The sequence below is a fragment of the Fukomys damarensis genome, unplaced genomic scaffold (genome assembly GCF_012274545.1).
Source record: "Fukomys damarensis isolate Sample0158 unplaced genomic scaffold, DMR_v1.0_HiC HiC_scaffold_12, whole genome shotgun sequence".
In the NCBI taxonomy this organism is placed as follows: Eukaryota; Metazoa; Chordata; class Mammalia; order Rodentia; family Bathyergidae; genus Fukomys; species Fukomys damarensis.
This window is the reverse complement of record NW_022900924.1, coordinates 52773495-52787410: the sequence shown is the minus strand read 5'-3', so window position 1 is coordinate 52787410 and position 13916 is coordinate 52773495. Positions and strand designations below refer to the sequence as shown.

The 13916-nt window shown below is 53.9% G+C and overlaps 1 long non-coding RNA gene across 3 annotated transcripts in view; it reads left to right on the top strand.

Moving 5' to 3' along the window:
* The first annotated feature begins 7150 nt into the window (after nucleotides 1-7150).
* Nucleotides 7151-13916, top strand: part of LOC104862325 — an 11073-nt gene continuing 4307 nt past the window's right edge. The window contains exons 1-5 of one of the 3 annotated variants that reach the window (XR_780276.2): nucleotides 7151-8926; nucleotides 10182-10277; nucleotides 10490-10660; nucleotides 11117-11339; nucleotides 11515-13836. This is a non-coding gene — a long non-coding RNA (uncharacterized LOC104862325). Of the gene's footprint in view, nucleotides 8927-10181; nucleotides 10278-10489; nucleotides 11340-11514; nucleotides 13837-13916 lie in introns of all 3 variants that reach the window. The other 2 variants (XR_004516852.1, XR_780275.2) reach the window with 2 other exon arrangements.

Here is a 13916-nt window from a genome sequence, read left to right as displayed (position 1 = left end):
AATGGAGCCAGCTGCTTAGTCCAGGAGAGTGACCTGGGTCAAGGCCAGGAACCAAGCTGGAGCTCTCGTCTGGGGGAGGACAGAGCAGTGGACACTGCGGGGCCTGGTGTAGGATTATGGGGCCAAGGGTCAGACCTGCAGAGGACACCCCAGCTTGGAGGCTCCCCCACTCCAAACTGCAGTCTTGATGCCACCCGGACTCTTAGTCCAATGGCGCAGGATGACCTGCTTTGTCGGGGATACAGCCCTTCCACGAGAGGTCCTGTGATCGAGATCAGAGATGCTCCTGCCTCAGCCCACAAATGCCCTACTATGCCCAGGAAGGTCTGAGCTCAGATAGACAGGAGGAGGCCAGCCTCGAAAGGGTGGGAGCCACTCATGCACATGGCTGACTGTGCTATAATTTGGTGAATGGAGCACCTTTTCAGTTAAATCATTAAAAAGAAATGAAAGTTTAAAAAAACATTTTCAGTGGGGTGCATTTAGAGGAGCACACAGAGAAGCCCCTAAAGCTTGCCTCGTTGCCTATTTCTAAGCACTTTATAGTTTATCTTTAGGTCATAGCAACCCAGTCTCTGGCAGACCACTGGTGAGTGTTAAAAGCCACAGGCCTTATTTTTAAATAATAATCAATAATCACTATGATTATGGTTATTGTTTGAAACCAGGTCTTGATAAATTGCCTAAGCTGGGCTCAAACTTGTAACTGTCCTGTCTCAGCCTCCCAGAGCGCTGAGATTCCATTCAGATGTGAGTCACCACGCAGGGCTGTTTCTAAGCAAACTCTGATTTTCCCATGGTCTGATTTCTTCAGGCTTGCATCTGTAGGCCCCTGTGAATTTGCAGAGTGGAATTATTTATGCTGTATCACAATTGAGTCTGTCAATTTCTTCTGTATTTCCCCTTCCAGACTTTCCGGTATTCAAAGTGAATGAAAACCCTAAATCCAGATTCAATAGATCGGGTAAGAAGGGGGCTTGGGAACTGAAGGAGGATGTTCTCTGCGGAATGCAGGGAGGAGAATGCAGGTTTTCCCCACTCTGGACCCGGAGGAGAAGAAGGGGAGGATGGAGAGCAGCACCCAGGAAAATGTCGGTTCCACCCCAGTGATTCCCACGAAGGCGCTGCTTCCTGTTTCTGTGAAACTCGAGGCCAGGACTGGGGAGAGAACTGTCCAGCTGCCCACGCTCCAACAGAAGTTCACCAATGTCCAGAAAGCGTCTGGCCCCATCTCTTTTGCCCTGGCTTGGTTTTCCTCTTCACTGAGGGTCCCTATTCGTCAGAGCAGACGGTAATTGCATCAGACGCTTCTAATCAGACAAAAATAAGTGGACCACCTTCCGTGGGAAGGAAGAAATAACGCTGGGATTCTTTTGTTTTTGTTTTTAGGCACCCTGACTTATTAGGCAATGCAGCGTGTACTAGAGGAGGGTGGTCGGCGTTTCAGAATGTGAGAGAGGAGCCACAGTTTGCAGCCTGTGTGATGAGTGGGGTGAGTGGAGCTCAGTAGGGAAGCCAGGGTTTGGGCTCGCGGTTCTCCCTCTCCCCCTGCAGGTGAGAAGAGACTTGCACCAGGCAGAGACAGGTGTGAGATTACTGGTGCCACACTGTCGCAATAGAGTCCAAGATAAGAAAACCAAAAGCCCAGTGTGGCGGCGCACACCTATAATCCCCAAACTAGGGAGGCTGAGGCAGGAGGATCCCTGGGAGTTCAAGGCAAGCCTGGGCTACATAGTGAGTTCAAGACCAAAAAAGAAAAGAAAAGGTGAATGAAGAAGTGCAAGAAAATATTCCAGACGGTAATATCAACCATGAAGCCAAATAAGCATATGCTGTGCCCACCAGTCCTGTGTGTATTTATTGACCAATACTTCAGGCTGGGCCTGTTCTCAGGGCACTGCAGGAGATGAAGCCGAGTCCCTGCCCTCACTGAATCTAAGTTCCAGTGTAGAAATGTCAGGCAGGTTCTGTACATCCTCTCATTTATTGGGCCTGTGAGAGGCTGCTATCATCCATCCCCATCCTACAAATGATGAAACAGGCAGGAGGCAGCGCCTCTCAGACACTCCCTAGGGAGCCGCCTCCCTTACCCCTGCACTGTGATGTCGCCCCCTGCACCGTCACACCAGCAGAAAGGCACTTGGAAGGAGGCGACTGGCGTGCTTAGTAAAGGACAGTGAAGGAATCCTCCAGCAGGGCCACGTCCCACGGGCTGGGACACCATTTCCTCTGTGGCCCAAGCCACGTGGGCCAGCTCCTGCAACAGAGGGCTTCTGACTCTCACTCTCTCTCTCTCTCTCTCTCTTTCAGCTTCCACGTGGGCCAGCTCCTGCAACAGAGGGCTTCTGACTCTCACTCTCTCTCTCTCTCTCTCTCTCTCTTTCAGCTTTTTTTTTTCCCACTTTTTGTCATGGGGATTGAACTCAGGGCATTTACACTGAGATACATCCCCAGCCCCTTTTCTATTTTTTATTTTTTTATTTTTAGTCAAGGTCTTGTTAGATGCTAAGTTGACCAGGCTGGGTTTCAATTTGTAATCCTCCTGCCTCAGCCTCCCAGAGTATAGGGATTACAAGAGTGCACTATCATGTTTGGCTTTTTATTTCACTTGAGCTAAAGCCCCTCTGTTCTTTCCTAATAAGTTGTTAGAATTTATTAGGTCATTTTTTTCCCCTTGAACTTCAGCATATTCATCTGTAAAACAGTAAGCTTGGATTTTGTCCATTAAAATTTTTAAAGATTACAAAAGGGAGGATTGGATTGGTTGATCTCTGAAATCCCTTCTAGCTCTAGAATTCTATGGTTATGGGGGGAGAATCTATTACATTATTTCCCTCCTCCTACCAAGTGCTCTTCTGGAGCTGATCAGAAGCTCAGCAGATGTTCAGAAAGGGGTGAACATGTGGAGCAGCGTTACTGGGCTCCCAAGTTTGTCCCTTGGCAGGAACAAAATGATAATTTTATTGTGTGAAGCAGATTCCCTAAGAGTTTGGGATCTGCCCCTGGGGGGCAGAGCGAAGAGAAAGTAGGGGAGAGTCTGCTGGAGTCACCGGGGTTCCGCAGGTCCAGGCAGCACTGAGCAGTCCCAGAATAGTTCTAGAAAAGGCCTAAGGCTTGGAGAGGTACAAGCCAGGGGGCCCCCTGCAATTCAGGCTGCGCAGGGGAGTCTGGGAAGGACTGGCTAAAATGTTCCAAGGAGGAAGGCCGTGACATGATAACATGTGACCAAGCAAGGTGCAGTGCGTTCCAGCTCTACCCCTCCACCCTGGCTCACCTCACCTGGCCAGTCAACCGCTCTAATGTGATCTTTGTCGCCTGCACAAAGCATGGGGTTTCGTGAGCCTGGTTCACCTCGTGGCTAAATGCCGCCCAGGTCCCCCACCAAGCTTAGACTACTTATTAAATTACACAGGAAAAAATAGAGATGGAATACTCATTCCATATCCCCTTCCCCTCTGCCTGGGGAACTTGCCTTCCTGGGTTTCACTTTTCAAAGGCTGAAATAGATATGGAGATTTTGCGCTTAATTAAAGGAGACAGACGCTCACTTCAAGTCTCCAGAACATCTTGGCTCTGTGCTAGTTCCCCGCCCCCCGGCATAAAAGGTGTCAACCTGGAGTCTCCTGGTTGGCTGGCTCTAGACATCAGCCCAGAAGCAGAGAGAATGAATTTCGGAGGCGCCCCTCTGGCCTGAAAGCTGAGGACCTGCGTGTTGGCTTGATGGCCTGATGAGAGGTCACCTATGGCGCTGAACGCCAGGTGCCATTGCGCAGGAGATTATCTTATCAGCCGGGCTGAGGAAACTCCTGAAGTTCTGGCCCTGAGGAGCAAATATTTATAAGCCCGACACCTTTGAGTCCATCGCAGAATAGGCACCGAATGGGAGCAGGGGCAGAGGAGCAAGTTAGCAATCCACACTCGGCGCTGGAGCCCGCCACTGTCGGACGCACCTGGGAGAGCACACGTTTGTGGGTTGAACTGTTCAGGGCACGCGTTCACATCCCGAGAGACCTCCCCACAGCCAGGGAAGGACAGAACTATTTTTCCCATTTCACAGTGGGGGAGACAGAGGGTCAGAGAGACCTGCTCGCTGGCTCAGCTGGGACGTGGCCCTTGAACTCAGGGTTCCAGACACCAGAGCCGGGGTGGCCCCCACCTGGCTGCTCTTTCCAGTGAGCAGCAGCTCCGGTGGGGTCCCCAGCTTCACCCAGGTCCCTCCAGTTCTCAAGGCCCTCTGAGTCCTTCTCTCTGGGCACCGGAGACAAGCAGTATCTTATGGAGAGATGCAAGGGACGGTGGCCCCTGCAGGTGGAGGGAACCCGGTTCTCTCCTCTGCCAGTGAGAGTTGGCGCTAACTGAGTGCACAGACCTTTCAGGCAGAGCCTCCTGGGATGGAGCCCCTGGAGCCCTCCTCTTCCGGTCCTCAGCACGGAGAGGGCAAGCATCCTGCAAGGAGCTGCTTCTGCCCCGAAGACCGGCAGTGAGCAGCTGGATCTGGAAGCAGCAGGTGCAGGGCTGGAGGTGAGCAGCTGCCGTAGTCCAGCAAGGCCTGACTGAAGCAGAGGCTGCAAGAGGACAAGACAGGCTCGGCTGTGACAGGAGCCAGATTCCCAAAGCCCGTGAGGTGGTGTCAAGGAGCTCAGGCTCTCTCCTAAGCGCAACAGGAGCCGGAAAGGAGTTGAGCGAGGGAGTGGCAGCACAGTGTTTGTGGTTAAGCCCTGCACACAGGGGAAGAGAAGCAGGGAGAACAGAGGGAGGAGAAAGTGGCAGGAGAGAGCCCAGGTCAGTTTACTCCTGGGCCCCATCCCGCCCCCTGACCCAGGCTGGCCTGGCTGAGACCCTACTTTCACAAGACTCATGACAGTGGCAGTGTAGGGTGCTATGCCTGCCTGTTCGGGTGAAGCCTCAGAAGGACCCCTGTGTGGCAGAAACTCTTGCCATCCTGTTTTACAGGTGGGAAGCCAGGGGTCTCACCCTGGGCCACAAAGCAGGACCCATTTCACCACCGCTGTGCTGGCCCTGGAGATGACCACCGCTGTACACAGTCTGTGCTCTTCCATGGCCCAGGGAGACCCATGGTGTCCCACAGCAGAAGAGAGTGGGAGCAGTCATAGTGGACCCCCCATATTGGGCTTAGATCCCCTGGGAACAAGCTGCTGGCTGTCTGGGGAGGGCCGAGGCCTTTGGGAGTGTGGGCTCCCAGGGTTCTGCTTACCTTTGCCTGATGGGGCGGACCTAGGTCTGGGGTGTGTGTTGTCATAGTGACCGGCTCCTGTCCTCCTGTCCTCTTGTCCTCTCTTCTGCTGAGGGGCTTTTCAGAAGTCTTGGGGTCCAAGAACCATCCCCAGTCCCAGTCCTCACAGGCAGGGAAAAATTCATTATCTTCTCCACACTGTCTTCTTCTAAAGGGGAAGCAGGGCACCCAGTCTGGGGCAGGAAGGGCTGGAGGTCACCCCAAGGTGGCAGGTGGGGGCGCAATGCTCCTTGAAGAGTGGAGTGCAGCTCAGAGACTCATCCTGGAGACCCTCAGATGGAGCAGTGACATTCACCAACTCCTAGACAGTGACAAGAAGCAGAGAAGCTATTTTGCTGAGATCTGAGGTGCTGGCTTCTGGCCTGGGCACTGACATGGAGAGTTTAAAATGGGGAGCTTTGAACAGCCTCTCCCCAATCCCTGCCCCTCAGCTTCCCCACTGGACAAAACGAGCTGTAAGTCCCCCTTTCTAGCCTTGTGATCTTTGTAGCCTTCTCAGGGCCTCTCTGGGCCAGGCCTGGCTGAAGCAAGCGAAGCCCACCTGGTGCCCAGCCTGCAGCCTGCCCTGCCCCGCCCCCACCTCACTCCAAAGGCCCTGAGCTCATCTGGGTTCACTCTGTCACTTGGAAGATAGGGCTGGCTCACACCTGCAAGCAGGGCACACTGATTAATTTATTTTGCATCGTTTTGCGTTACCTGGCTCCAGGGCCTCCAGCTTGACATGCAGATTTATGTAAAAGAGGCCCAACATGCAAATGAGCCAGGCCCGCCACTTGCCACTTGTTTTAGTAACTGGCAGGGCTGCATCTCTGGTTCCTCCACCCAGCTGTTCTTCCTAGGGCCCACGGGTGGGGTTCTCACGGGCTTAGGCGGGTGAGGAAGAGCCCAGGGCCTGGGGCCTGGGGCCTTACTCTTCCATCCCTTCCTTGCTCTGAGCAGAGCCCAAGGAGGCAAACAACAATGGGTTTAGAAAAAAGAGAAGAGCAGTATCTCTTATCCAAAGAGTGCCTGGCTGTGCTGCCCACTGAGACACCGAGAGGAACAGAGGGACGGGGAGACACCCTCAGCAAGCAGAGAGGAAGGCCGGGCCTGCGAGGGGCTGGCACAGGCAGTGGGGCAGGGAGAGGGGAAAAGCTGCCAGAGCATCAAAGGCAAAGCCAGGCAGAGATCAAGAGACGAGGGCCCAGAAAGAGAGATGGGGACATTTGAGGGGGCTGCTGGTGGAGGGGTGGAGGCCGAGAAAGGAACAGATTTCTAAGCTGCTGCGGAGGAAGAAGTGAAGATATAGCAACAGCCTGGCTGTGGGGAGGAGTTGGTGACGATGACAGCTTGACGCTGGGGAGTTGGGAAGGAGTCACCAGCGGAAGTGACAGGTGAGGGAGCTGCCTGGAGAGACACCCGAGCTCCTCCTCGGGAGCACTGGCCGGGCTTGGCCGCTGCCAGGCAGGGAGCGATGTTGGGCACCTGGTGAAGCTTTGGTGCTAAACTGTCTCTCTGTCTGTACGCACAGATCTGCACACATGGATGTGCAGCAAGCATGTCCTTTCCAGAGCACAGGAGTCTGTCCCTACCTCTGAGGGCCCAGCGGACAGCACACCCCAAACGCCATGCCTCTTTCTGCCCCTTAGGAGCAAAGGCTCAGCTGGGCCCAGGACCAGGCACGCAGGGCCCCTTCTCCTTCTGCAGCTCTTTCACAGGGAAACTGACTTCCTACGAGGAGGGAGCCCAGTGCAGGGCCTGACTGTGTGGTCTTGGAGCATGGAGCCTGGGAAGGCTCCCTGTGGCTTTCAGATAATCACCACTTCCCCCTATAGGAGCTCCATCCAGAGGGTAAGACAGGCCTTTTTTTTCTCTTTTTTGCTTTGGGTTTTTTGTTTTTTTTTCAGTACTGGGGGTCAGACCCAGGGTCTTCATGCTGAGTTACATCCCCAGTGCATTTAAAAAAATTATTTTTATGTTGAGAAGGTCTCGCTGAGTTATTCAGGATGGGCAGTAACCTGCAATCTTCCTGCCTCAGCCTCCCAGAGTGCTGGGCTTACAGGTATGCACCCCATACCTGACTGACAAGCCTCTCGGGGCTCCTCAGAGACCCTCCAGCCCAAATTCATCCTTTTACAGGAGAGGGAACAGTGACCCAGAAGGGTGGCAGAGCTTGGGTAGCACAGGGAGAGGCCAGCAGGCTCTTTACTAGGCTGCCTGCTTTCCTCCATGTCCTGCCTTCCTTGACATCTTGGCATCCACAACCTTCCCATTTTGGTTTCTGTGATTCCCCTGAGCTGCCTGCATTGGTATTGGGCCTCTTGAAGAGTGGGTGCTGCTTTTACTCTGCAACAGATGAATTTGTATGTGCTATGAAAGTTGAAGGCCCAGACTTTCAAGTGCAAATCTGGTGGCTGCCCCAGGAAGACCTAGGGCTCTGCTGGGATCACCTTTGCCCTCTCACCTGTGGTAACTGCCTGTGCACCCTACAGAAAGCCCGCAAGCAGCATGGGCCGGAAGAAGGTGTGGCCCATCAGTACCGGGATTGCACCAGCTTGAGGTGTGGTCTCTAGGGACGGAGCCCACTTAGAACACTGCCCACCATACACACCTAGAAGGGTAGGCCAGACCTGCAGGGTCAGGTTACTGCCTGAGCCTGGGACAGTCTCCCTTTTCCAGCTTCCCGGTCACCTTGCATTAGCTTCTAGCCTGGTATTTTTCACCCTCGTAGTGTGAGATCCTGTGAGGCCCCAGTGGAGACCGCGGAGGCAGTTCTGTAGTAATGCCCATATCCACCACATTTTACACACAGCATGGAGAGATTCGTGGGTTCCCTGAATCCCCTGGCTCACGATAGACTCTAAATCCTTCTGGCATTTTGGAAGTCAGATCTGAGCTATCCCTACCCGCTAGCTACATCTCAAGGAAAGCTCACACGCTACCTAGTCCCAAATGCCTCGGAAAGGCTGCGTCCCCCTCCCCAGTGCCCACCTCCCACTCTGCCCCTGAACTTGACCCCATTTTGCCTTATCTCAAGTCCAGGCTCTTCTGGGTGCCAGCTCTGAAGTTGGCACTGGCTGACGTGCGAGGAGAGAGACTGTGAGTACCGACAGCTGCTAAGTGCTGTCCCTCATCAGCTCGGGAGGCCACAGATTGCCACATTCTTCACAGAGGGCGTCTGAGGGCCGGAGTGGGTGGAAGGAGCAGAGAGGCCAGCGGAGAAGCAGGACGGGATGGGGGTCAGCCAGACTGAGGACCCTCTGCCAATCCAAGACCCTGTCCCAACCCCCTCCAAGGAAGGGTGATAGAGGAAATTGTGGCCTCCTGGCCGGGGCCTGGCAGGAGATGCTGTCAGCCTCTGCGTGGAGGGGAAGGGACGGGAGGGCTGAACTCTGGGGGGACCAGGGCAGGGTAGAGCATGGGAAGCCCGAGTAGAAGGATTGGGACTCAGGGTGGGCCGGGACTCTGAGGAGTGAGAGCAGCCTGCTGGCCCGAGAGGGGCCGAGGCCGCCCAGGGGTGGCCCAAGCCTCCGAAGTGCCTTTGGCTGAAGAAAGCTGCTTAATCTCCCCCTGGAAATCAGGAAGTTGGAACCCGCACAGCTGATTACAGAGCCAGAGGAGCTATTTCGGAGGAAAGATGAAAAGAATTAAAGTCAGCTCAGAAGGGAGCCGATGAGAGGGAGCCGGAGGCAGGTGGGGAACTGAGGGGTTGTCTGCACCCCAGCCCAGCCGGGGGTGCCCCTGGGAGGTGAGGGAAATCTGGCTGAGGTGGAGTGAGGGTCAGGCCTGTCATCTGAGGGATTGTGTGGGGGCAAGAAAGAAGGCCTTGGGGTCCGAAGATCCCGGGAGATGTCCAACAGGAGAGAGCAAGAGGCCAGGGAGAGGGCCTGGGCCCCATCACAAGTTGGGGCAGAAGCACTCTTGGGGGGCTTGGTCCTCTCCACTCTCCTTCTTCCCTAGGCCTAGCACTGCAGCCTTAGACCTTCTGGCTAAGCAGGATGGAGGGCAAGAGACGCATATGGTGGGCAGAATGTGTCTGTGAGGCCATGCTGGGGCTGAGGGACAGGGACAGAGGCTCTTGTCCCAGGAGACCGAAGTGGAAAGATAAGGACAGCCTTGTCCTGCTCCATGTCTAGATGGGAGAGCTGGGGCTGAGGACAGCTGGGACTCAGGCAGAGAGGATGGTGATCACCCTGCATGTGTGCTGGACACACACATATGGGTGCGCACGCGCAGACACACACGCACACACACACTCGCTAAGCCATGCTTGCTTGCTCTCATATTCTCTCCTTCCCTCCCTCCCTCTCCCTCTCTCTCACACACACACTTAAACATACATTTAAATAACTTGCAGACGTATATTAGCAAAAACATTCCATCTGGGCTGGGATTTCTCTCATTGCTTTGAATTCCCCGGGGTCTTAACTTGAAAAAAAAGTAGGAAGAGGCAAAGATTTGACTAATGTTGGGTTAAGGTTTTTTTCTTACTCCTTTCTTGCTTGGTTACTGACTGCCAAGAATTTATGTTTGTAAAAGGAAAAGAATTAACTGTGTTGATTAAGAGGCAAGCTCCCTGGAAATGTTCTCTCTTAACCCTTTGCTACCCTCTCAGCAAGAGATACTGGGGTTCTTGAGTGTGGGGCTGGATGTCCCTGGGCGGGAGGCCCAGAACCTCCCAAGGGGGTACTTCTTCCCAAAAGAAAAGGGGCCAAGGCAAGCTGTGCCTTCCTGATGTACAAATAAGTGTGTGTGTGTGTGTGTGTCTGTGTCTGAGCAGATGCGTGGGGAAGTAGTGTGAGCAGGGTCTGTGTGTGCGTGGGTACTGTGCTAGGGTGTAGGAGAGGCAGGCGCGTGTGTGTGTGCATGGGTGTGGCGGCTGCACACATGGGTGCTTCAGCATATGTGGGGCATACTGAGACTCTCTCGTGGTTTGCTGGTTGCACAGTGAAACTCCAGGAAGGCGAGGGATCTTCACCTTGACCAAGTTAGCAGGAGCAGATTTGGCAGGAGCAGGGGCCTGAGGGGACTTAGCACAAAGCAGGTGAGCAGAGGAGCGGAGGGTGGGAGGCTTTGGCCTAGTTAGCAGGAGCTCTCCTGGTCCCTACCAGCTGCCACACTAGTTGGAAGGAACCTAAGGCTAATCCTGGACATCAGTCAGAATCCTTGTGTGGGGCGTGGGCTGGACAGTTTCTGCCTCTTGCCTGTCCAGCCTAAATGCCTACCCTGGGTCTTCCTTCCTGTTTCCTTCTACAGCCTCCCTGTCCCTTAGGAGGAGTGTGGCTCCCAGGCTAGGCCAGGCTTTAGCATCATGGGGGAGACAGGAATCCACTGGGAGATGGCGACTATGGAGCCAGAGTTGGGAGAAAGAGAAGAAGAGTCGCTGGAGGTGGAGTTTCTTGCCTGTGCATCCAGCCATACCGAGCTGTACGTAGTTCCTGAGCCCTGTACCTGGCCGCTCTGCTCCCAGGCTTTGCACTGCTGAGTCCTTCCTTTGGTCACTCCCTAATTCCTACCTAACCTTCAAGTCTTAGATGTCACTGCCTCCAGGGAGTCTCTCACCCCCTCAGCATTTGCTCTTCCTCTACAAGGACCGCATTGGGCCACAGGGCCACCTGGTGTACTCCTTAGGTCCTGTCTGTCACCCGCTCTGGTCCCTGCCTGCCTTGAGGATGAAGCCTCTGTCTTCATCCTGAACCCCAGTGCCCAGGACAGTGTGTGGCATGCTGCACAGGCTGTTGACTGCTGAAAGCAGCATGCGTCACTGCACGTGTTGTGATCGAAAATCCCTTGTACACACGCTCCCACAGTGACACCACAGGACCCTGAGATTAACTACACATGTATTTAATCTTCTCGGGATTCAGTCTTAGTCATTCCCAGGGCCTAGAACAGCCTCAGACAAGATCAATGTCCAACAAATGTGGAAGGAAGGAAGGAAGAACCAACACAAGATGAAGGCTCAACAGCACACCCGGAGAAAGCTCACTGTGGCCGTGGCAGGTGTTGAGAGTCAGACTGCAGACAGGAGATCGAGCCAGGGGCGCAAGTTGAGAGCAGGAAGAGAAAGCTATAGAGGGCCTCCTGTATATCCGCACTGCCCCAGGTATCTTGGGTTCATTATTCCACTCTCTCCTCATCCGTATCCTGTGAGGAAGAGGTCATTACCTCATTTCACATTCAAGGAAGCTGAGGTCGAGAGCGGCTAAGTAACTTTCCCAAGCTCACCCAGTTGGCACAGGGTAAGCTAGGATTCTAAACCCAAGTCTTTCTGACCCTAGAGCTTGTCTCCCACTCTATGGTGCTTCATGAAGAATGGGAGTTTTGAGCAGAATTTTGAAAAACAGAAGTCTCGTCTTTGGGAAGAAGGATCTCAAGCCCAGGTCAGGTGGGGGGTTTCTGGGAAGGTTGGGTGCTGGCTCTGTGCTTCCCTGAGCTTCTGTAAGCTTCTTTGTGACCCAGAAGCCAGGAGAAAATGAACAGAGCAAGGGCCGATGCAGTGGAGGAGGGCAGCAGTGGAGCAGAGAGCGGTTAAGGTCGGCCTCTCAAACAGAGCTCTGCAGCCTCCTCTTGGCAGAGGGTGGGACTTTCCAAAGGGGCGATGAAGACACAACACTTGCTGAGTGGCAAGTGCTGAACCACCCACTTGTTAATACATTTAGCCATTATTGTAGCTCTTGGTGGTACTGGGGATTGAGCCCAGGGCCTTTGTATTGAGCTACGTCCCAGCCCTTTTTAAAATTTTTAGCTTTGAGACAAGGTTTCTGCTATGATTTGAATCTTGAATGCTCCCCCAAAGGCTCGTGTGTTGAGGTTGGGCTTTCAAAAGGTGATTGGATCATGAGGCATTAGGCTTATCAGTGGCCCCAACACAGAGGTCGACAGGAGTCTGCCCACCAAGCTATCCTGGGAGTATGGTTAGGGTCTGGTTGAAGGAATAAGAGGGGTCGAGTGAAAGGAAAGACTTACACCCCACACTTATAAGTTAGAAAATCATTTGGGGCAGGGAACCCTTAAAAGCAGAGGGATGGGGGTAGGAGCAATCTCTGATGGTCTGAACCTTGGTGTGTGGAGAAATTGACCTTGCCTCAGTGGCCTTGGGATACACCATTCCACCAATCCTATCCTCATCCCTCAAAGAAGGTATGGCCCTCCGAGGGAAGTGCCATAAGGCTATGACCATGGCGGGTGTTCCTAGCTATTTCTCTGGATAGCTCTGTTTCCTCTTCCACCCAGCTGCTGAGCAGGAGAGCCAAGCCAGAGTCCACAAGCAGGACCCTCCCCCTGGCCTGCCGTTTGTTCGTGCTGGATGCCTGCTGCCCTGGGACTGGGTGGGCCCTGGTGGGTGGTCCCACTCTGTGGCCTATCTCTTTCTCCCTTCAGAGCAGGCCTCCCAAACAAAGGAGCTTGGAGCCCTTGGTAGCTTGGCCCTCATTTCATTTTAATTAGTGACTACCTGCTCCCATCCCTGCGCCTTTGGTAGTCTTGGTGGGCCAATGTCACAGTCACGGGCTAGTCTCCTGTCCCTGTTCAAAACGTCCAGAGACACTTGGAAAGAGTTCAACAGCCAAGCTATGGGATGATGGAAGATGGTGACTCCCACAATGGTCCTGGTCTTCCCATTTGTGTTGGGGGAGAGGAGGAATTTTGTATCAGAACACTAGGAGGTACATCAAAGCCAAATTCAAGAGACACTTGCCCAGAATGAGAGCTTTGGTTCTGGCTTCCTGGGATCTCCTACATCTTCTCTCATGGCCACAACAGAGCAGACTCCAGCCACCACTGCCACCACCCCACCTTATGGTTAGTTGCCAAGCAGCCTCATGATCTTAGACCAAGTGTCTTACTTTCTGTTCTGTCACTAAGACACAGTGCCTGGCACCTGAAAATTCAAGGGAGCAAACGTTATTTTGGCTCCTAGTTACAGTCCACGGTGAGCTGACACCAAGGAAAGACCCCGTGGCAGAGGGGCATAGCGGAGGACAAGCTGCTTGCATCATGGCGGTAGGGAAGCAGAGAAGAATGGACCAAGCTGGGGAGGGAGATGAACCCTTCCAAGCCACGCTCCCAGTGACCCACCTCTTCTGACCAGACCCCACCTCCTAACAGCAAGCCAGCTCGAAGCCCCTAGAACCCTGTCACCTTTCAAAAGTCCCACCTTTGAGGCCCCATGGGGCTCTTGGGGACACCCAGATGTAAACCATAACACCATGGTTCCTGCTCGCATCAGCCCCATGAGGCAGGCACCTCAGAGATGATTGGCCCCTTGTAGAGATGAGGAAATGAGAAACTTGTGTCTTTTTCAAGACACATGGTTGCTGAGTGACGTCGGCTGCACCGTTGGGCTTGTAGGCAGCAGGACCAGAAGGTACTCCAGGATGAGGAGAAGCAGGCCTTGGGTGACACAGTCAGGAGTTCACAGCAATCGGAGGGATGAGTGGTCCCAGTTGCTCTGCACCCAGAAAGTCCCTCCCTGAGTCACTGCGCCTATTGCTGCCTGAAACCCAGCACCTTCCCCAGGGAGCTCCGTGAATCATCTCCTTTCTGCTCTCTCTCAGGTGCTCCCGGCCAGGCCCTCTTGGCTCTCGTAGGATCTGACTCAGGTAGGCGGTATGAGCAGAGGCTTCTGGGGTGGGGCCGACACTAAACAAGAGGAGGTGTTTGGGAATTTTTTTTTTTTTTT